The sequence below is a fragment of the Podarcis liolepis genome (genome assembly GCF_965112155.1).
Source record: "Podarcis liolepis genome assembly, chromosome: 5".
Classification (NCBI taxonomy): Eukaryota; Metazoa; Chordata; class Lepidosauria; order Squamata; family Lacertidae; genus Podarcis; species Podarcis liolepis.
In genome coordinates, this window is record NC_139556.1 from 27,285,086 (window position 1) to 27,309,700 (window position 24,615).

Consider the following 24,615-nt stretch of genomic DNA (forward strand, 5'->3'; position numbering starts at 1 on the left):
CCTCAATCTTTCCCAACATCAGGATCTTTTCCAGGGAGTCTTCTCTTCTCATGAAGTGGCCAAAGTATTGGAGCCTCAGCTTCACGATCTGTCCTTCCAGTGAGCATTCAGGGCTGATTTCCTTAAGAATGGATGTGTTTGATCTTCTTGCAGTCCATGGGTCTCTCAATAGTCTCCTCCAGCACTATAATTCAAAAGCATGAATTCTTCGGCGATCAGCCTTCTTTATGGTCCAGCTCTCACTTCCACACATCACTACTGGGAAAACCATGGCTTTAACTACACGGACCTTTGTTGGCAAGGTGATGTCTCTGCTTTTTAAGATGCTGTCTAGGTTTGCCATCGCCTTTCTCCCAAGGAGCAGGCGTCTTTTAATTTCGTGACTGCTGTCACCATCTGCAGAGATCATGGAGCCCAAGAAAGTAAAATCTCTCACTGCCTCCATTTCTTCCCCTTCTATTTGCCAGGAGGTGATGGGACCAGTGGCCATGATCTTCGTTTTTTTGATGTTGAGCTTCAGACCATATTTTGCTCCCTCCTCTTTTCCCCTCATTAAAAGGTTCTTTAATTCCTCCTCACTTTCTGCCATCAAGGTTGTGTCATCTGCATATCTGAGGTTGTTGATATTTCTTCCGGCAATCTTAATTCCGGCTTGGGTTTCATCCAGCCCTGCCTTTCGCATGATGAATTCTGCATATAAGTTAAATAAGCAGGGAGACAATATACAGCCTTGCCGTACTCCTTTCCCAATTTTGAACCAATCAGTTGTTCCATATCCAGTTCTAACTGTAGCTTCTTGTCCCACATAGAGATTTCTCAGGAGACAGATGAGGTGATCAGGCACTCCCATTTCTTTAAGAACTTGCCATAGTTTGCTGTGGTCGACACAGTCAAAGGCTTTTGCATAGTCAATGAAGCAAAAGTAGATGTCTTTCTGGAACTCTCTAGCTTTCTCCATAATCCAGCACATGTTTGCAATTTGGTCTCTGGTTCCTCTGCCTCTTCTAAATCCAGCTTGCACTTCTGGGAGTTCTCGGTCCATATACTGCTTGAGCCTTCCTTGTAAAATTTTAAGCATAACCTTGCTAGCGTGTGAAATGAGTGCAATTGTGCGGTAGTTGGAGCATTCTTTGGCACTACCCTTCTTTGGGATTGGGATGTAGACTGATCTTCTCCAATCCTCTGGCCACTGCTGAGTTTTCCAAACTTGCTGGCATATTGAGTGTAGCACCTTAACAGCATCATCTTTTAAAATTTTAAGTAGTTCAGCTGGAATACCATCACTTCCACTGGCCTTGTTATTTGCAGTGCTTTCTAAGGCCCATTTGACTTCACTCTCCAGGATGTCTGGCTCAAGGTCAGCAACCACACTACCTGGGGTATACGAGCCATCCATATCTTTCTGGTATAATTCCACTGTGTATTCTTGCCACCTCTTCTTGATGTCTTCTGCTTCTGTTAGGTCCTTACCACTTTTGTCTTTTATTATGGTAATCTTTGTACAAAATGTCCCTTTCATATCTCCAATTTTCTTGAACAGATCTCTGGTTCTTCCCATTCTGTTGTTTTCCTCTATTTCTTTGCATTGTTCATTTAAGAAGGCCTTCTTGTCTCTCCTTGCTATTTTTTGGAAATCTGCATTCAATTTCCTGTATCTTTCACTATCTCCCTCGCATTTTGCTTGCCTTCTCTCCTCTGCTATTTGTAAGGCCTCGTTGGACAGCCACTTTGCTTTCTTGCATTTCCTTTTCATTGGGATGGTTTTCGTTGCTGCCTCCTGTATAATGTTGCGAGCCTCCATCCATAGTTCTTCAGGCACTCTGTCCACCAAATCTAAATCCTTAAACTGTTCCTCACTTCCACTGTGTATTCATACGGGATTTGACTTAGATTGTATCTTACCGGCCCAGTGGTTTTTCCTACTTTCTTCAGTTTAATTTTGAATTTTGCTATAAGAAGCTGATGATCTGAGCCACAGTCCGCTCCAGGTCTTGTTTTTGCTGACTGTATAGAGCTTCTCCATCTTTGGCTGCAGAGAATATAATCAATCTGATTTCGATGCTGCCCATCTGGTGATGTCCATGTGTAGAGTCGTCTCTTGTGTTGTTGGAAAAGAGTGTTTGTGATGACCAGCTTGTTCTCTTGGCAGAACTCTATTAGCCTTTGCCCTGCTTCATTTTGAACTCCAAGGCCAAACTTGCCAGTTGTTCCTTTTATCTCTTGACTTCCTACTTTAGCATTCCAATCCCCTATAATGAGAAGAACATACTTCTTTGGTGTCAATTCTATAAGGTGTTGTAAGTCTTCATAGAATTGGTCAATTTCAGTTTCTTCAGCACCAGTGGTTGCTGCATAAACTTGGATTACTGTGATGTTAAAAGATCTGCCTTGGATTCGTATCGAGATCATTCTATCATTTTTGAGATTGCATCCCAATACAGCTTTTGCCACTCTTTTGTTGACTATGAGGGCCACTCCATTTCTTTTACGGGATTCTTGCCCACAGTAGTAGATATGATGGCCATCTGAACTGAATTCGCCCATTCCTGTCCATTTTAGTTCACTGATGCCCAGGATGTCAATATTTATTCTTGCCATCTCATTTTTTACCACATCCAACTTACCAAGGTTCATGGTTCTTACATTCCAGGTTCCTATGCAATATTTTTCTTTACAGCATTGGACTTTCCTTTCGCTTCCAGGCATATCTGCAACTGAGCATCCTTTCGGCTTTGGCCCAGCCGCTTCATCAGCTCTGAATCTACTTGTACTTGTCCTCCGCTCTTCCTCAGTAGCATGTTGGACGCCTTCCGACTTGAGGGGCTCATCTTCCAGCGTCATAACTTTTATATGCCTTTTGTCTTTGTCCATGGAGTTTTCTTGGCAGGGATACTGGAGTGGCTTGCCGGTTCCTCCTCCAGGTGGATCACGTTTGGTCAAAACTCTCCACTATGACCTGTCCATCTTGGGTGGCCCTGCACGGCATAGCTCATAGCTTCTCCGAGTTATTCAAGCCCCTTCGTCACGGCAAGGCAGTGATCCACGAAGGGGTTTCCATGTATAGCACATGTCAAACCATTTGTAATCTTTGAAAACACACATGTGAAGAAAGAGAACTTCCCCCCATTTTGTGTTGGGTATTTGGTTGTAAAACATGGTATCTAAAATGGTTGCTTTTTGCTTCAAATGCTCTCTAGCGTAGGATGGTCAAAGGTTCCCATGAGAGTTAAAAGTACAAGGGGTTGTTTTGTTCAGGAAATTGTTCACAGGGAGTCAAGGTATATGTTCAAACCTGAAAAAGAAAGAGCAATACTCTACCTTCCTCCTAATTGGCTAAAAGGTTGTCAGGGAGGAGTGCAAATAAGCTAGAAAATAAGCTAGAAAATAGAGTGGGCTAGTTAGAAGTTTGCTTAGTCAGGAATCTGAAAAGTTGGAGTTGAGGAGCTGCAAGAGAGAGAGAAAGGGTTGGAGCACTTTGTAAGAGAGCCAGCACCCTGGAAAGTGTTAAATAGCACAGTTATTATTATATTATAATTTTCTTTATATTACACTTTCCCCTTGGAATCCCTTAGAACCTGGACTCCAGGTGGCACACAGAAATTTAAACAAACACAGATAAAACTTTAAAGTTTACAAGAAGAGGATTGTTTTGCTGGTTTGCTTGCTTGCCTTCCCTTTCATGGTGCAGGTTGCAGTGCCATCCAGAACCGTCTCATGGGTATTTAAATAAATTGTGCCACATCTGTATATTACAGTGAACTATCTAACCCCAACTCTCTTCTAGTTTTAATTAGCTAAATATTATGTACTGTTCATCATGGCACAGCGTTAACTGAAAGTTTCTCACTGACACCAGGCGCACAGAGCTATTTTTCTCCGACAGATAATTTAGCTGAATCACTTATTGGGTGACTCTACATCGTTTACTGATTTAAGCTTTTACTTCCACCACCTTTTCTTATTATGCCTTCCATGACATATCATGAATGTGCCAGTATGATATTTAATCCTGGTACACAACCTGCACAATGATTCACTTTATTCTGGTATGAGAAGGCTGGCTGTAGTCACATTATTTTGAAATTTAACTCTTGTTCAGGCATTTATCAATGTTTTATCTTGTAGAAGCCAACCATCTCCTTCTTTGCAGAAGATGGATTGGGATGTTCTGCTGGATCTCTGGGTGACCTGACGTAGCTTAGCAGGCATTTCTGATTCACAGCTGTGTAATAATAGCATTAACATCTGGCACTCTCAAATTGTACTGCTGAAATGGAGGGAGATAAGTTCACTTCAGTTCTGGTAGTTCAAACAAATTACTGGGCTCGGAATTCTTGAATTCAAAGCATTTGGCTTCTGCACCCAGCTCCAGTTGGTGGAACGGGGTTCCCAAAACAGCAAAGTAGATCCTGTAAACTTGATTTCCCCCCACTCCTAATATACTGTATGTTCTGGGTGATCTCCGTTTTTGACTAAAAAGGGGAGGGAAAGGGATATGCGGCCTAGGTGGAAATCTGAATTGGGCTTTAGAGAATTGTCTTTGCTGGTAGCAGCAGAATGAAAGGGGGTGAAGGCAAAGCTCAGAAATTGGAAGAAGGTGGGGGCAATCTTCTCTGAAATACTTACTTGTAAGGCTGATTTGTGAGACATACTTTGGTCTGTTGGCTAATTCAGGGGCTGGACCAAAAGAACCAATTTGTGTATCTGTCAGCCTGGCTATGGCTTTTTCTTTTCTTTTCTTTTCTTTTCTTTTCTTTTCTTTTCTTTTCTTTTCTTTTCTTTTCTTTTCTTTTCTTTTCACTGAGGGCCCTTGTGGAACCACAGTGGCACCAATTCCAGTTCTGTTACATGAAATGTTCAGTTGACTGTTGCTCTTGCTTAATTGCACATTCAGTTGCTAAAGTAATTCAAATTTGAGCAGGAATGCCATGTGTGATCTCTGACAGTGACAATCTCCCTAGCTCCGTTTGCAATGCCCACATTTGGCTGACTCATGCAGTCTACCTGAGAGACTCTCCCACTCAGAATTTTCTCCACGAGCCACCCAATTGTACACTTCCATACTGTCTTGGGAGCTTTCTCTCACTCTGAGTCATTCTAATTTTACCATTTCTTTCTCACTGCTTCTCACATCCACATAATGGGGTTGGGATAATGGCTCTCACACCGACGTTTACATGAAAATGAGAGCAATCTTACACTGGGTGATCCTCTCAAACTACTTTGATCACCATTCATCTTTTTACCCAAAAATAGCCATCCTTTGTCACACTGGGAATGCCTACATACTTATTGTCGCAGGCTGATAGGGGAGGAAAATGGATGTCTTCAAATATATTTTGAGAATAGGGCTATTAATCTCTAATCTTCCTTACATGAGTATGCAACAGATGGCACTCTGATGTCATTGGAAAGATAAAAATAAATCAGAATTAGAGTCACAAATGTTGACTTCTTTTTTAAAAAATCAACTATTTTTATACATATTTTGTGGGTGGGTGTGCATGAACTCTGGAGATGAATAATGAGGCAAAGAATGAAGCAATTTAACAATAACCTCCTTGTCCATGAGTTGGATCAGATCCCCCACAAAACTTTCGGTCACTTTGGAATTCTTGTATTTCTGTACCCTATAACTTGGTTCCTGTTTAACTCTACATTTCTCCAGGTCTGTGGGATTTGCAGGGTGAGGCTATCCAAAATCTACCCTCTATGCTTGACAGGAGTTGGGTTTGATAAGACAGTGTAAAGCACAGTCTGCATATTTTTTTAAAAAATGAAAGGAGTTGAGATTCAATAAAATCTTGGTTTAGATGAAGCTCGTGAAGGTGCCAAGTTGTTCTTTGGGGGTGGTGCAATGGCACAAGACTTCAGATTATTCATTGTGCGACATGTTAAAAGAGCTGTGTTGAAATGCTACTGGTTCCAGCACAGCATCATTCATTATAGAAAACGTTAGATGAACAATACTCCAGCTGCATACACACTAACCTGTTTGTAGCACCAAAGCATAGTTCCTCTCGATTTGAAATAATTCATGGTCATCCTCAACATGCTGGTTTCAAACTAGATTGATTCAAGAGCCCACCATCCATAAGAGTTGGTGTAGTTCCTTGACACATGTTTGCAACCCCTCCCCCCTTGAATATGTTATCCATGCTTTTTCTTCCTTGCACATGCCCCAGGTGAATCAAGATGGGAGTAGTGATTGTGAATTTGGTACATATCCACCTATGGCATCCTTGGATAGATGTTGATACCCTCCCTCCATTGCTGGGGCCACCAGAATCAATGGGTAATGAGCTTTTCTTTTCAGAATGAAACCAGTTTCTCAAGAAGCAATTTCCGTTGGCAAAATAATATGTAGTAGATTCAGATTGTGTATGGACTTTGTAAAACAACCGCAATCACTTAGTCTCCATTGGTTCTAGAATACAATGCTGTGTGAATGCAGATTTGGTATCATCTCTTTGAGCCATTTGTGTCCTGTTTCACAAAACCACAAGGCCAACTGACAGAGGAATAGCCTAACATCTGGGAAAGCTAATTTCAGGTTCCTCTGACATTTTCTGTAGGCCCTAGGCTTTCGTAAAAGTTGGACACATTCCTAAAAAGTCAGTGCACGTTTTAAACATTTCGCCCAATGTATGTATTGTGGGATCTTTTATTTAAGGTTTTATAAATGTTCTTTATAAAGTTCTTTACAGAATGTTGCCAATGCCTATTGATGGAAATGAAATAGCTGGAGGTATTATTGTAAGTCAGGACTGAAATGCATTAGCAGAACTCAATTTATAATTTGTTTCAGGGCAGGCATTTTACATAGTCTCTGCTTTCTTAATCCCTGCTGGCTCTTCCTAACATTGTTAGCAGCCCACCAAATGGCTCACAAAGACTGTGCAAAATAGATATTTCTCTTTTATGGGCAATAGGTTCTGATTCAATTTGCGCCTGATTTTGGTTTTGAGTTTTGTACAGAAACAGCCTACTAAAAAATAGAAATTACGCCAACTATGACCCCCTTCAGTTTAATGCATGCTTGGATCTTGGAAAAGCAAGCATGAATTATAGCAACGGTCCAGTCAGAAAGCCCTGGAATAATTTGAAACGGAGCAAATTATTTCCAAAACATACAAATATTCACCCAGTTTCAACTTCAACTGTCCCTTTTTCATCAGGAATACCCACTATTTCCGGTTACTTTATGTTGTCCCTCCTTTAGATGTGTTGTTATACAGTTGCTCATGTGACCTGCTAGAGTCTTGTAAATGAGAAGAGCCTGCAGGATCAGTGCAATGGTCAATCTAGTTCAGCATCCTGTCACAGTGACCAAACAGATGCCTGTGGAAAACCATAAACCTCTTGCGGTTTCCAGTAACTGGGATTCAGAAGCGGTTACTGCTTTTGACCATGGAGAGAGAGCATGAAATCTGCCTTTTTCACAACTGCCACACTGGATTGACATCTTCATTGAGCTATCCACTAGGATCCCAAGGTCTTGTTTTTGGTCAGTCATCACCAGTCATCATCCATGAGCATACATGTGAAATTAAGATTTTTTTTTACACTCATGTTACACTTGCTAACATTACAGTGGTACCTCTGGTTAAGAACTTAATTCGTTCTGGAGGTGCGTTCTTAACCTGAAACTGTTCTTAACCTGAGGTACCACTTTAGCTAATGGGGCCTCCCACTGCCACTGCACTGCCGAAGCACGATTTCTGTTCTCATCCTGAGGCAAAGTTTTTAACCCAAGGTACTATTTCTGGGTTAGCGGAGTCTAACCTGAAGTGTCTGTAACCTGAAGCGTCTGTAACCCGAGGTACCACAGTATATTACTTTTGCTATTTTACTGCCCATTCACCACAAGGCTGCCTTCAGATGTCGTCTAAAAGTCAGATAGTTGTTTATTTCCTTGACATCTGATGGGAGGGCATTCCACAGGGTGGGCACCACTACCGAGAAGGCCTTCTGCCTGGTTCCCTGTAGCTTCACTTCTCACAGTGAGGGAACTATCAGAAGGCCCTTGGCGCTGGACCTCAATGTAATACTGCATAGATACTACGGATGAGTCCTGAATTTATTTTGGAACCAGCTATTATTGCTATCATTTCTGCTTAAGCAATTGATTGCTCTTATTATCAGTGTTAATTTAAACAAGCTGATATTACTGAGTTTAGTAGGGTCTCCCCCTGCACTTAGTATTCTGTAACTAATGTTTAGCTATAAACTGCTGTGGGAATTTCAGCTTGGAAGTCGGATACTGTACGTATTTGAAGAAAGACAAATGTTTGGCTTTTCCAGAATTGTGTGCAATGCTTTGACACTGTTTGCCTGCTGCTGACGTCTCATTTTTTGCCAAGTGGATGACAGCATGTGTCACTGATACTTGTATGATTGATCATTGCTTGTGCTGCTTGTTGTCTATGTTTCACTGTGCACTACACTGCCAGACTCAAAAAAGAAAAAAGAGCAACCTCCTCACTTCAGTTATATTAGAGGAGATGAAATCTAGGATGCTGTGGAGGTACAATAAATTAAAAGTAGGAATAACCAAAGGAAGAAGTAAACAGAGGATCACTTCTCTGTTGGAACCTGATAGATTTGGGTGGATGCCACATTTTAACAAGGGGAGATTCTCATTTCAGTCTATGACCAGAGGAGGAAAGACCTCTGGGAGGAGTGCAGAAAGAAGAAATTTCATTGTGCATCTGCAGCAGCACAACTGGACGCCTTCATCTGCCCCAGCTGCAACCCCAAAATTGTCTCCCATATCATTCTCTACACTCACAGAAAGCGCTGTAACTCTCCAACAGTTTGACTTCACCTGCAAAGGGGGCACTCTTCCATAGTCTCCCAAGATGGATGCCAACCATGCTTTTATTATAAATATTTTTATGTTAATTGCTTTGTGATATTTCATGGTAAGCAATACATTAAATAAATTAAGAAAACTGGGTGATGCAAAAAGGAAAAAGAAGGAGGAGAAGGGTGCCAAATCTGAGGAAGCAAAAGTTATGTTGAAAATTCATGGAGAATACAGTCAAACCAGAATGCTCAGGAGAACTGAACCATGGAATGAATCTGTTTGTCACTCTCACAGTTCTGTAATCTAAACCATGGGAGAAAAACAAAACAAGAAATCACATGTTGTTTTCTTCTTCCAAAAAAAGATGGGATTTGGACTTGATCTGCTTTTTCTGAAGTCCCAGCCTGTATGGCAAGGTAACTAGTTCCCAAAAGAAAAACAACTTCCACACCTTCATTAGGGAAATTAAAAGACCACATATCATGAGGGCTTGGTAGAAACTATCCAACCTGTTTCAGTTCTTTTTAAAATATATATATAAATTTTATTAATTTTTCATTTAACAATATATAATCACACCATTATTATCTACTTTACCTCTCTGGCTCTTTAGAGCCTACTGATTTCCTTCCCTCCCACCTCATGGCTGTCAAAGTTAACCTTTAGATCATAGCATTTTATACATTTTCCAATTAAACTCATTACAAAATATCTCAAAATTTAAATAAATATAAAAAGGAAGAAAGTTTCTCATTACAAATTTTCAGACAACCCTACTAGTGATGTTATTTGCTTACAATGATCTTTCAAATATAAATTTAGTCCAATCTTTTTGGAATACTTGATTGTGCTGGTTTCGGATTTTTCCTGTCAGCTTCGCCAGTTCCGCAAAGGCCATCATTTTCATCTGCCACTCGTCTTTCATTGGTACTTCTTGCTGTTTCCATTTTGGGGCTGAAAGAATTCTGAAACCCTGTTTTAGTTCTGTTGTTATTGCAATCCTGTTACTGTGGGTAAGATTGGTGGATAGAGCAGAGGTGTGGTTGATACAAGACTTGGGTCAGGTTTGCATAGCATTCATATCGGGAGAAAGCTTAAGGGAGAATTTTTATAAACTAAGCCCAGTTTTTGAAGCCCTAGAAATGGCCCTTTTGCCACAGTGTATGCGTGGCTCTTTGTGCTTGGACAAACAATAGTGAAACAATTTTGATTTTTGCACCATCTATATACAGCTCAACAAAAACATCACCACTTGTTGAAAATGCAGATTTCAGTATGAAAACTGAAGCTCATGAAAATTCAGCCTAGCCTTTCCCACAAAGCTGATGACAGTCTCAGTAGACATTTGGGTTATGGGCTTGAGTCGGACCTACCATCAGTTGGATTTTTATGGTGTCCTGGAATGTAATTCCACAGACGATTAAAATCTAACAAGAACTGTGTTCATAGAGTAATAAAGATATCTTAATGAGCCAAAGGAATTATATTATTAAAAGTGGTGTTTTATGTGATAATAGAATTAACTGGCCCCATCATTTGACTGAATGCACAGAGCGTGATGCCTGTTGCACAGGATGTCCCCTGTCATTTCTTGTTGCATGTTCAGGTCTTGTTGCATGTTCAGCTCCCTGTAATTGGGTTTCCTTCACACTTCATTTGCTTTAAAGAAATCTCGGTATATTTTTCAGAAAGGGGAGGCTAATTATTTCACTGCATTATTGTGGATAAGAATCCCTTTGTGAAAGTTGACTAGTGACTCCTTTCTTGGGGATGTAGTCCTTGTTTGAGATGATTTAACTTTTACTTATCCAACCCTGAAACCTACAAAACATTGCACATGGTGATATTTAAATGCCTCCTAATGTTTGAGGGGTGTAATCTAGAAACCCAGGTGCCTGAAGCTAGGACTAGTGAGTTGTCTGATTACGTCGGTGCCCAGCCCAGACCTTAGTCAAGTGCAAACTGGAGCAGGAGCATGCAACCTCATCAGTCCAGGCAGGATGTATGAGGTCTCTGGGTTGACCAGGTTTGATACTTGACCTTTTGCCTGTTCAATAGAACAGAACATCCTGACTGTGAGAGCAACTGACCTTAAAGGTAAAGGACCCCTGACAGTTAAGTCCAGTCATGAATGACTCTGGGGTTGCGGCGTTCATCTCACTTTACTGGCTGAGGGAGCCGACGTTTGTCTGCAGGCGGGTTTTCTGGGTCATGTGGCCAGCATGTCTAAGCCGCTTCTGGCGAAACCAGAGCAGCGCATGGAAATGCCATTTACCTTCCCACCGGAGCAGTACCTATTTATCTACTTGCGCTTTGACGTGCTTTCAAACTGCTAGGTTGGCAGGAGCTGGGACGGAAGCAACAAAAGCTCACCCCGTCTCAGGGATTCGAACCACCGACCTTCCAATTGGCAAGCCCTAGGCTCAGTGGTTTACACTACAGTGCCACCAGCGTCCCTTTCCAACTGACCTTAGGGGCCCTCAACTGGAGAATTCATACTCCAACTCAGGGGCGTAGGAAGGGGGGCGGGGGCAGTCTGCCCCAGGTTCCATCATGGAGGGGGGTGACAAATTATCAAGGAACAATTGCTGCCCTACTAGGGTGGTTCAAAAAAAACTTTTTTTGAAAATGCCTGCTCCAAAGGTCTTATCTTACTACACTAGGGATTATATAGCTATATATGAAATTTCATGCATATCAGTTAATATCTTGACCCTCCTCCACAAAAATAGCTGTTTACTTGGCCGTTTTCCCATGTTGTGAAGGCTGAAATTTCAATTCAGTGGAGCACTTACTGTTCCCAACCCTAACCCTGCGGAAAGCCATCTAATTAGATTTTAATTTGATTTTGACATGTTTTAGGAGGTAATTTAATTATTGTTTGATTTTATACCAATGTTATGTATCTGATGTTAGCCGCCGTGAGCCCGACTTTGGCCGGGAAGGGCGGGATATAAATAACAGTTTTTTATTATTATTACTTATTATTATTCCTTTGTAAGAAAATATGAAATAACGTCAAACCATTTTTGCAGGCAAAAAAATAAAAAATAAAAATCAATGGTGACAAGAAATTTTGTGCACCGGGTTACCACCTGACCTTCCTACGCCTCTCCTCCAACTTTGCATTCAAGTATGGCTGTTAACAGTCTCGCTACAACCCTGTCAATAGTTTTATTGAAAATCTTCAAGCAGAATTCAAACTAGATATTCTACTGTAGCACATTTAACTATATTATTATATTGTGATAAATGGGCATTTCATCCTTCAGTGAGGCCTGCTACAGTTTACCCCATGCCAGTGGTGCAAATGTAGCTCAGTAGGCAGTCCAATAGTCTAATGTTCCTCAGCATGAAGCAAGAGGCAGAAATAGTTCTATCTTTGATTGCTTGGTAATCAGATCTTTCTCCCTTTTTTGTATGTTTGTCTTTACTAGTGGAAATCTCAAAATGTTATGAGTTTTTTTGTGGGTGTTAAACTGCATGCCAGACCCCTCTAATCCCCAGATCCAGCAAGTGTTAAAATCTAATCAAGCCTTTTAATTCCTGGACTTCCTGGTGAGGTGATGAGGGATTAAGAGGCTCAGTGTGAGATGGCAAATGGGTGGTGTCTCCTTTGTCAACAGAAAAAGGCAGAGTTTTGAGTGGCAGTGATGTGAGTGAGAGGAAAAGCAGCAAACTGGAGAGAGTGTCAGAGCAATGTTTGATTTCTGCTTGAATCCAAGGCTGTGGCTATGGGAGAAATGGGACCCTTTTGGGGTGTTACTGCTGTGAACCCATCCATTGCAGGCTCAGAAGGCATATATGTGTAAATAAACCATATATCATAAAGAGCACCACAGTCATTTCCAAAAGGAAATTTGAGCCCTGGGACCTCTGGAATCTCACACCACTCTGGGATTGGGGTGGCATGCAACATTAACATATGTCATGAAATTAATTTGCACCATCAATACTCTTTGACTGATCATAGCAACCAGCGAAGGAGAATTTGTAAAAGCAAGATGAATTTCTGTCTTCAATGGCTGTCACAGTAAATATTGTGTGGTAGACACCCCTTACAATTGTCCTTCATCATAGGGTTGTCCTCTGTTTTGCACTATCATGTATGTGCTCCAATGGAATGGGTGGAGGTATATATTTAACAGATTGCCCCTTTTGCTCCTGTATGTTGTGAGAGATTACATTGGGTGGAATTCATTTGCACAAGCATTCCAATTTTAGGGGGCATGGGGAAAGAGAAGAGGAGAGGAAAATGCTGTTGAGCAAGTGGAAGAACTTCTGTGGACAAGTCTGGGTAGGTGGATCCTTCCCATAGTTTCTCTGAGAAGTCTTCTATATGGAAGGATGTCGTCTACCATATTTCTTGACTTGGAATTAGTCTATAAGTCGCCAATATTTCAGTTACTTCTCAAACTGAAATAATTATACCATTACTGGTCAAATCTTCCTTTGAAAAATGAAACATTTATGTGCTGGTTATAGGTTCTCTGTCTTAGTACTGGAGCAACCATCAGCCTCACTTTCCAAAAATTAAAAATCAAAAAATCAAATACTGTCTGTTTTAAAACTATCCAGTAACTTAAACTAAAAGTTGGATGTTTCCTCCAAAATGTTGTTAGGTTGTTATTAGATTGAGAGACCAAGGTAAAATCTAAAAAAAACAACAACCCCACTATATCCAGTTTATGAATCTATTACTTGGTTCAAATGCTATATCTAACAATGACATTTGCACTGTGAAAGTCAGTAGGGGGAAAAAATCGATGTGTTTTAAAGGCCAAAATCCAGTAGTAGATATAGACCACTGAATTGAAGATCATCCTTTTAAAAGCAGATATATTTGCTATTAGAATATTGTGCAAGAAGATGCTTTTAGGTTAGCTTTCATCTTTCCATTAAAATGAAAAGGATTTCTCTAGAGCAATCTATTGAAAGAAAATCCAGTTACCTTGACTTTGAAGATGGACTTAATGATGGTGCTGAATTTAAAACTCCGAGCTGAAATGACAAGGGCAAGTTTAATGTTGTTTAAAGTAGAAATGATCTGTTCTGTGATATTTCTGAATTTTAAAATATATAGAATATGTATAATCCTGATGTCAAGAGAATTCAAAGAACATTAGCCAGAGACAAGTATGTAAATGTTCGGATTTTGCTCAATACACAAGCCTCAAGCAAGCTTTTCTTTGGGATTCCCTTTGCTTCTTCAAGGTGGCTGTCTCTAAAGCTGAGTAACTTTGGAATTTTAGGGTTGACACACACACTTTATGCAGTGAGTGTGTTAGCTATGTTCACAGTAGCACTTGGTGCGGACAACCCCTCACATTGAGGGGAGGCACACCTGCGATGAACAGGTAGTGATTGTGCTTAGGAGCTATGCCTAACCAGTGCATACCCACAAGATGTTTGCAAGCATGTACTTCCCCTTCACAGTTTATTTATCTGTCAGATTGAGTACTAATATACATGTAGCAGATATGCTTGTGACGTACAGCATGAATCGATTCCTGGACAGTTCTTGCTCCCCTTGTCTGAGCAATCCCATCACTGTTTAGGAAAATGCAGATGAGAAGACCACCTTCAGTCTAAAAGTCTAAAAACCAAGATTATTCTCTAAAGATAAAAGCAACCAAGGGGAAGCATTGAAAATTGGAAAATATGGCTGGGGAAAAGATGTTTGTGGAGCAAATAGAAGCTTGGATGGAGGCAAATTACAGTAGGGGTAAAGGATGGGGAGGGACTCAGCTCCCCTTTCCCACAGCACTGTGGCCCTGATCTGAATTATAGACACACTCCTGCCATTTTTTAAAAAATTACCGTCTTCTGTTAAAATGGAAGAATCCTGTTGATTGGATCTCCCCAAACATGGCTAATTTAGCCCTGAGAGGTAGCCTATTAAGAAAAGGTAGTGTTATTGGAACAGATGTGTGAACCTGTGACTTTTTGCAGGCTGTACTGAAATTCTGTTGGGATCTATTCAAAATTTCTGTAGGTGTTTCACCTATGAATAACCTTCCTCATTTACCTCAGTTTTTACTCAGGATGGAATTCCATGACAACTTAGAGGTATACAGATTCCATACTGTCTGTCCCCAGCAAACGTTTCTAATATTATTGAGCTTCTGTGAACTTAACTCAGAATTCCTTTGGATGATTTGTTTGAAGAAGACACTTCAAAATGTCCTCAAATTTTGCTTTAGTCAAAATGTGAAGTCACTTCTAAGCATCTTTTAAATCACTATAGTCTCCAGTGGTCTATGCAAGTAAATTAGCAGACCTCATTATTTGTTGTTGAAGAAAGCTGGAATATAAATATGATAAGTAAATTTAAATTTTGGGGTCCAGAAGTAATATTTCACTACCTCACTAGTTTCTGTTTATATTCTCAATATTAATGTTTTGTTATATCTGACGTATGAAGAATGCATATATGGCTGAAATGACCACCAAATAAAGATCAACAGTGTTGATTGGGATGGACTTTTTATTTTTTTAAGCATCTATCAAAAATCTTGAACTGTAGCATATTTTCTGGCATGCCGAAGTACTTTTTAGATTGGAGGTAGAGCCAACAGCTAGTGGAACCTGAAATGCAAATGTGCATTGTGCAGTTGGGATGTTATAATGTATCTCATCTTGCCAGTGGGAGTGAAACAGCACATGGACTTAGTGCCATTTTTTTTTAAAAAAAATATTATTTCCTTTGAAGCCATAAGTTTAGATGGTGCTACTCAATAGAAAAAGCAGCTTGATCCCTTAAAAAACAATCAAATACTGCTGCATCGCTCTGGAGGAAAGGAATCAAACAAAACCATTCATTTCAAGCCCAATGTGTATTTGGAGAGGTCAGGGAGGGAGAAATATCTGCCAAAGAGAATGAGCTGTAATAAGAATGAAAGCTTTTGTTTTTCAGCTGTCAGAGTAGATGTTAGGTTAGTAAATATTACAAATAAAAGGCATGGGAGCCCCCTCTCAAACAGGTAACCATCACAAAGTGGTATCACAAACATATTTATGGAAAGAACCAATTCATTCCAAATAATCTTTTTTTTATTATTATTTCAAATGTTAATATGGCTTTGGGAAGGGGGTCTTGTAACCTTCCCAGCCAATGTACCTGTTTTAAATGGTAAGCTTCAAATCCAAATTAAGTTTTCGCTGAGATCCATACCAGACCCTTTATAGCAAAGGGAGCTGAAAGATGGCAGAATTCTGTTTGCTGGTTGCTGTGACAATGGGTTGCTATAACACAAATTCAGAAAACATGGCTAAGTCCTCTCATTGCCCATTCACCAGTGCCATTAGCAAAAGCAAGAGGTTTGGGAGTGCACCAGGATGTTGTTGAGAATAATGAATGGCTCTCCCTTTTAAAAACACAAAACACCTTTGATATGTAAAGGTGTACTCATCTGTTCTGCTGCTGTTCACTTGTATTTCAAAACACTCTGGCTCCCACCCAGATACAGCCATGCCCAACAATGCTTGTGTAGCCTGACACAGTGATTGGTGGTTCACACCATGCAGTGCAAACAGGGCCCACATTCAATACCTCATGTCCAAAGATTCAGGGCAACAGAGGTGCCCAGGGCATCTAGCCTGTGCCCATATTTCCTGATCCAGCGAGGGCACCTCTGTGTGTGATATCTCTTGTGTTGGAATGAATGGTCTCTGGCCTAGAGGCGGACAAATCAAAGAGCCCGTTTTGCAAATGTACTGAGCTGATCAGAGATGTTTTCTTATGCATTTGATGGGTTTTGTCTTTTGAACAAGAAGCTGGGCTGCTTTGTGCAAAGTCCCTTCAGTCTAGGCATTCAGATGTCGGCGCTTATTATGCATATAATCAATCACTCCTCTGTCTTCCAAGCTGGTTGTCTGAAGTCTTGTATAGAATCTTACAATGGGGATGCAGATGTCATGTTCTGCAGGGGTGGGGGATGGGGAGAGCTTCATTTGAGATCCCTTGGCTTAGTTAAATTGTGAAATTGTCATGTTTATAGTGTGTATAAACATATTCAGCCAGATAAACATATATTCAGCTGGACCTAAGTTCCGGCACCTCTCAAGTGGGTGCTGTTGCCATTCTAAGAGAACAAGGGAGGCATTCATGGTGAGTTCCAACACCTCTTTTTCTAGATATATGCCTCCCTGATATGGGAATGCTTAAGTGAAGTTTTCTAAAGCTTCTTCCTATCTGTCAAAGCATGAGCATTGTTCTTTAACCACTGAGATATCCTCTGGAGGCTGACTGTTAAGAGTCTGAGAGTGAGACAGCGCCACTTTTCAACAAATATGCAAGCAAGTTCAACTGTGCAGTTTGCTCCAAAGGTACTGTTACGCTACTTTTACAAAAGGGAGTGTAAGGTCCTTTTCAACAGATTTTTGGGTACACCTTACTCTGTTTGCAGGAAAGACACTTATGGTGCTGTTTCATAGATTCCACCATTCCCCCCCCCCCCATTCAGTTAAGAGAGCTGGTGTGGTGTAGTGGTTAAGAGCGGTAGATTCGTAATCTGGTGAACTGGGTTCGATTCCCCGCTCCTCCACATGCAGCTGCTGGGTGACCTTGGGCCAGTCACACTTCTTTGAAGTCTCTCAGCCTCACTCACCTCACAGAGTGTTTGTTGTGGGGGAGGAAGGAAAAGGAGATTGTTAGCCGCTTTGAGACTCCTTCGGGTAGTGATAAAGCGGGATATCAAATCCAAACTCTTCTTCTTCTTCTCTTCTTAAGTTTGGCCATGATCCAAAGCGTGCTGAGGGGCTTCAATATGGCCACTGGAATGTTTTTCCCCCTTTTCTGAACAGTAAGCATCTTTCCCTGTCATAAACGGCACCCCTCTCACAAGTTCCAAAAGTGGTTTGGTATATTGCACAGGAGTCAGCTTTTTAAGAAATCACACACACGTACATTGAATACATGGAACTCGTTGTATGGTGTATTGAATCTTAACCTTTAAGGCTGAAATTATTCTTAGCTAAAGCATTAAAGTGAGCGTCCCTCCCACCCTTCTCCATTGTACTGATGTGAAATTAGAGGTTGGTTCTTATCAGTTCTAATGACCTCTTTAGCAACATGATTGGTTTCTTCCCTGGTAAAATAGTTTTGGATACTCCTATTGTCATATGAAAGCATAAGTCCTATCAGACTTGTCTCATCCAGCATTCTATTCAACCTTCAAATTGTGTCTTCTAACGCAAGGCAGGTCTTATGTGGTTTGTTTTGGTTTTGTGGATCAGCTCAAGGTGTGAATAAAGGAATGACTGCGTGTCTCTGTTGATTTGCAGCTCTTCAGAAAGCCGTGGTCTTAGCATATCACAAATTAACTATGAGTCAGCCATGTAGCGCTGCAGCTAAAATCCTAGGCTGCATCCAACAGCATATTGTCTGGCTCATAAGAAGCAATTTTGGACCACCCCTTTCTGCTTTGGTCAGGCTTCACCTGGGGGACTGTACCCAAATGAAGGTAACAATGATGGCAAGTGATCAGTGGCGTAGCGTGGGGGGTGCAGGGGGGGCCGGCCGCACCAGGCGCAACATCTGGGGGTTAGGGTTAGGGGGAGCAAATCCACAGGTTAGGGGGCGCAAATTACTTGCCTTGCCCCGGATGCTGACAACCCACGCTACGCCACTGCAAGTGACATAAGCTCAGCTCCTATTAGGAAGGACTAACGCAGCTGGCTATGCTCACCCTGGACAGAAGATGACTAAAAGGTAATATGATGGCCATTTTCAGGTCTGGAGCAAATTTATGTTGATCCAGAGGATAGGGCCCAAACCAGTGAGTTTGCTGCAATAGAGGGGCTTCCGAATTTATGTTAGGAATAACTTCCTGATGGTACAAATTATTTGATAATGGAACAGACCTCCTTAGTAGATAGTGGATTCTCCTTCACGGAGGGTGTTTAAGTGGACCCTGGATGGTCATTTATCAGGAAAAGTCCAGTAATGGCTTTCCTGCATTGGCATAGGGGAGTTGACTAAATGACCTTTGATGTCCTTTTCATGACCCATTTCCTCATCATTGCTAGATTAACTTTCCAGATAGTTTTTTGATTATTTAGACAGGAACCTAATAAACTCCAAATCTAATGAACATTTAAGGTCAAAGTAGATACATGATTAGGTTCTCAAGTGTCACTGCTTTGAAGGACACAGAAGTGGTGCTTTAAATCCTTTCTTTCCTTGCTCTTGCCCTGATCTAAATCACCCTCCTACCAGAAGCTACCATTAGTGCCATGAAAAACAAAAACAAACCTTTCACACACAAAAGCAGGTACAGAATTGCTAGACTCATTTGGCCTTAATTGAAATGTCAAAACATCCATATTTATTTCTTTTCTCCTTGCTTCATTTCTGTCCCAAGGAGTCCACCCAGTTCCCTCCCCCCTCCATGGTAGGTCATTGGAGGAAAAGGTTCAGATGGACCTAAGTTGGTATTTTCTAGGCCAGTGTTTCCCAAACGTTTTTGGGCAACGGCACACCTGTTTACCGGAAAAAAATCTCGCGGCACACCACCATTAAAGCCCCGCCCCGTGACGTCAGCGCGCAGCGTCACGCCGGGAGGGACGCACAAAAGTGAAAGTTTTTCCCCTTCCCCTTGCCGGGGTGGGAGGAGGCAGCAGAGCGAGGGACTGAGGGACGGCGGCAGCTGAGGCGGCGGCGGCTGTTGTGGTGGTGGCGGCGATAGCGGGCGGAGGAGGAGCCGTCGCCGGGAGTTGCTGCTGCTGCTGTTGCTGCTGCTGCCCGGACATGCCGGCCTCCTCCTCCTCCGCTGTCTCGCGCTCCTCCCTTTTGCGCGCGCTGCCCCGCCGCTCGGCACCAGCACCGCGGAGCCGCCCCCGGCTCGACGCGGATCCTCGCCGCCGCCGCCTCTCGCCGCCCGACTCGCCCGCCTCCCTCCCACGGCACACCAGCCGGTGTCTCACGGCACACTAGTGTGCCGCGGAACACCGGTTGGGAAACACTGTTCTAGGCATTATTTCCAGCCTCTAATGAGGTTGTAAGCTCTCCTGTTGCACCACCCTCTGGGGAAATACTCCTCTACCTTTAAAAGGGGTGTGTGACAAGCAGCAGAGATGCCCCATTGATTCACAGAACTTTCCTGTCTCAAAATGTAATTTTTGAAGGCTGTATATTCTGTGACTGTAGCATACAGCCCCCTCAATATAGCAAATAGCATTTTCAATTTCCACAAGGTAGCCTCTTCTCACATCCCCCTCTACATGGAGGGAAGTGGGATAGTACCATCTGGCCCTGCCTCCAATCTCCCTTGTCTGCTGGCACTGCCTCAGGCTTCAGCCTTTGAGCAGAGCATAACACACATGCACACACCCACACACCCTTGTGTGCATAGCATTGGTTTTCGGCCAGTGTGCTGTGGCTCCCTGGGGAGACTTGAGGAACGTTCAGGGGAGCCCCAGGGGCTGTTCTTTCATTAACTTGAAGCACATATCTCCCTGCATGATCCTTTTCCTCTCTGAGGAACATTCAGAGGATACATGCATTTCCACTTAAACATGAGCCAAAAGTGGCGCCGAAAAGGGGCAGAACAGGGAAATCCCCACTTATGCGCATCCTGTAATGGAACCACAGTATAAGTGGCTTCCACAGGGGAGTTGCAGAAAGAATGTGGTTGGCCAAGGAGTCCTGGATTCAAAAAGGTTGAAAACCTGTATAGGGCCTTCATATATAAATGGGAAGTTAAGCACAGCTTTGATTCCAGAAGTATGCAAAGCCGTATGCATATATGTGCACACAGTTGTATATGTGCAGCGCCTGCAATTAACATTCTGCCTAATGCATAGAGGTAATAAAATGGTAATGAAAAGATGCCTGCTTCTTTGGAGAAAAGCAATGACAAACCTAGACAGCATCTTAAAAAGCAGAGACATCACCTTGCCAACAAAGGTCCGTATAGTTGAAGCTATGGTTTTCCCAGTAATGATGTATGGAAGTGAGAGCTGGACCATAAAGAAGGCTGATCGCCAAAGAATTGATGCTTTTGAATTATGGTGCTGGAGGAGACTCTTGAGAGTCCCATGGACTGCAAGAAGATCAAACCTATCCATTCTTAAGGAAATCAGCTCACTGGAAGGACAGATTGTGAAGTTGAGGCTCCAATACCTTGGCCACCTCATGAGAAGAGAAGACTCCCTGGAAAAGACCCTGATGTTGGGAAAGATTGAAGGCACAAGGAGAAGGGGACGACAGAGGACAAGATGGTTGGACAGTGTTCTCGAAGCCACCAGCATGAGTTTGACCAAACTGCGGGAGGCAGTGGAAGACAGGAGTGCCTGACATGCTCTGGTCCATGGGGTCACGAAGAGTCGGACACGACTAAACGACTAAACAACAACAACAGTGAAATGGGCCTGGCATCTGTGATCCCACTCACCTGCAAATTTCGATTGGAAACATGAAAGAGAAAATGAGAAGAGCACTAGCATGCTACTCTTCTAGAACTACCCCTTTACTATTGCTTACAATGTCTGTGAGGCTAAGACAAGCTATTGAAGTAGATTTGGAAACAGGTATAGTTCAGGCCTAATTTCACACACGAGATCCCAAATAGAGTATTCAGAGGTGAATTTAGGGCAGCGTGACTGGTTCTGCCACACTGGGTGCTGAGTCTAAGGGGCGTCACAGAGTGTCATAACTATGATGTACTGCGTGAGCAGAAGAGAAGGTAAGAGCTGAGGTCCCCCTGAATTTTGGGTCCATGCAGGGCACCACTGAAATTTGAAAGTCCAAAGTCTATTCCTAGCATATTATTCAAGGCTTTGAATTTATCGCAAGATACGTGATGTCCTCATTGTTAAAGAAATATGCAGCTATTATAAATACATTAGGTCTCTCTTTCAAGGCACCAATTTCTTTCTGATAATTCTCTCATAAGGGTATAGTCTTGATTTTAGAATTGAGGGTCATACTGACCCACCCAGCATTCACATGCTATCCTGACTCTTTTACGCTGCTGCAGTAATTGAATAAATCTTACTGTGAATGCTAGAGAGTGAATCATGCTACTTTAGTATCCCCCCCCCCCCAATTCCCCATCCATTTTCAAAAAATAAATTCATCTCACAAAGGTTACCCTTTTGGCTTCCTTCTGTTCTTGTGTGTCTCCTGAGTGAACTTTGTTTTTATGCCCTGATGACAGGCTATACGAATAAATGAAGATACAGTAGGTGTATTTTTCTAAGAGGTTGAACTGCAATACACACATCAGAAATGGGATAGTCCAGCTAAAAGAAATATGAAATCGAATAAATTGCCTGCTGAACTGTGTTGGCTGCAAATGTCTCTCGCAATGAAACACTGTGTCTTAGCTTTACAGGGATGTAAATTGAGCGTTTTGATAAAATCAGGTTAGGATAGTGTGTGTGCGTGCGCAGGCGTACACACACAAAGAGAATTCAGCTATTGCTCTCAAAACCTTGCATTTTTTAAAGTACAAAAGTAATGCAATTCTGTTTAACGTATAAGATTATAAACCTCGCAGGCAGTCTTCCTATCCTGGGGCTCATCAGATTATGAAGCAAGATGAGGAGGAAGGCAAACATGGAACAAAACTGCATGGACACTGTCATACAGTTGAGTGCTCTATGCATGTCTGGAGCTCATGATCAAATGGGATATATGTGCTTCACCAAGTCCTTAGGAGAAGGTGTGTTTTACAAATGTAAAAATTCCAAACTAGAAGGAGGCCAGAAACAAAAGGATGCAGCCTTTGTATTATGAGAAGGCAGGGGTAAGTAAAGGAAACCATCTTGCTGGATAGCTCAGCTGACTAGAGCAAGGGTCAGCAACCTTTTTCAGCCATGGGCTGGTCCACCGTCCCTCAGACCATGTGGTGGGCCAGCCTATATTTTGGAAAAAAAGAGAATGAATTCCTATGCCCCACAAATAAGCCAGAGATGCATTTTAAATAAAAGGACTCATTCTACTCATGTAAAAACACGCTGATTCCCAGACCGTCCGTGAGCCGGATTGAGAAGGTGATTGGGCTGCATCCGGCCCCCAAGCCTTAGCTTTCCTACCCCTGGGCTAAAGCATGGTGCTGACAACACCAAGGTTGCAGGTTTGATCCCCATATGGGATAGCTGCATATTCCTGCATTGCAAGGGGGTGGACTCAATGACCGGCAGGGTCCCTTCCAACTCTGTGATTCTATGATTGAAGGTAGCTTAAAATCCACTCCCAGTCAACATGGTCAGGAAAGCAAGGCGTTATGGTCTATTGTAGTATGTGGAATACACCATGCTGGCTGCCTCAAACATACATAAACTAATTTCAACATTTGCTATATCAATTTATAAAGAACGTGGACTATTGGTGAAGCTGTGATGTGTGGAGCTGGACAGGAAGCTATGAGGACCTGAAGGGAATTGCAGGGGGTTAGACTTAGATGACCTTTGTGAGTCTTTCTAACTCTATGATGGCATCTCATAAATTCCAGACATTGTCAATTATTTTGAAAAAAAGAAAGCTTTGCAGCAGATACCACATTCTGATTTATTTTTCCTGTATCGAATACCGCTTCAGAGACACTGAACGCGACTGAATCTGTTAAAAGCACATTAAGCACACTTACCATTATCTCAATTTTCTGACTCAAAAATTTCTATTAAAATTAGTGTGGTTCAAACTGAACGGAGAAATTACAGATGTGGAAGAGTGGATCATATCAAATTGCTCCTTTATTCATTGCATTACATGTTAACTGCATTAACATTAACTGGCGACCCAGTTAATGGGAAATGTATCCAAAAGAGATCTCTACTAGCTGTTTTGCAACTCCCTGAAGAAAGCCTTTAAATATGCACTGGTTGAAACACATTGGGCTGTTTTAACAATAAAATCCCCCCCCCCAAGCACCATGAGACATGTCCTCTTTTGGTCATAGGTTCAACAATGGGTGTGCTCACCCCACACTCTCTCATATACACTCATGTACACACATAGGCAGAAACGTACCCAGCTCCCACCTCAGCTGGTCAATGAGTAACTGACATTCAACATACCTCACAGCCAGATTCCTATGGCTGGTGACAAGGCAAATTCCTCACTCGATGTCCCCCAGGTAACAGATTCAAAATCTGCTGTGGACTCAGTTGCACAGGATGGAAGGAAATGATTCTGTTGAAGCCCTGATGTGAGTATGGAGGATGACAGGACTACAGTTGCCAGATCTCAGTCTACCAAAGCCTGAGGCTGACTTAGTGATGTCACAAATCAGTACCTGGTGATGTCACAATTATGTGGGATGGGCCAGGGAGCCTGGCAAACTGGACAAGCTGGCGATGCGAAGGCCCAGAAAAATGGAGAGGGGTGGCAATCAGTAAAGAAACAGATGGCCTGGAGATTTATTTCATCTGAGACCTAACAGATCTACTTAGGGGGAACTGGAATTGCAAATCCCAAATTGTGGCTTGCGTTTTAAAGCAACTAGCTGGTGGGCAGGTTCAAAGTTGAGCAACAGGATGCAGAAAACTGCTGGTTATTATAAAGATATGATCATGTGAGAGGAGACAATGACAGGAGAGAGGAAAGAGGAAGGGGAAAGGGAAGATGAGGAGGCAATATATTAAGTAGAATTCAGGGGTGCCCAAACTTTTTTCAAAGAGGGCCAGATATGATGAAGTGAACTTGCATAAGGGGCGACCAAAGTTGTTGAGCTTTTTATTAGGGACTGGATTAAATAATCGACCAGCGGGCCAAATTGGACCCCTGAAGCAGACTTTGCACATGCCTGAAGTGGATAATAACATTAACAGAGGCTAGGTACACCCTGATAACAACCCAT

General features: G+C 42.2%; 1 protein-coding gene and 1 long non-coding RNA gene across 7 annotated transcripts in view; one reads left to right on the plus strand and one right to left on the minus strand.

Annotated features, from left to right (window-relative positions):
• Positions 1-24,615, plus strand: part of GRID1 (glutamate ionotropic receptor delta type subunit 1) — a 716,702-nt gene that overhangs the window by 355,379 nt on the left and 336,708 nt on the right. The window lies entirely within an intron of this gene.
• Positions 8,255-24,011, minus strand: LOC310706690. The gene is made up of 3 exons (XR_014526070.1): positions 23,834-24,011; positions 13,761-15,113; positions 8,255-9,763 (listed from the first exon to the last, which is right to left on the minus strand). It is a non-coding gene; the product is annotated as an uncharacterized lncRNA (long non-coding RNA).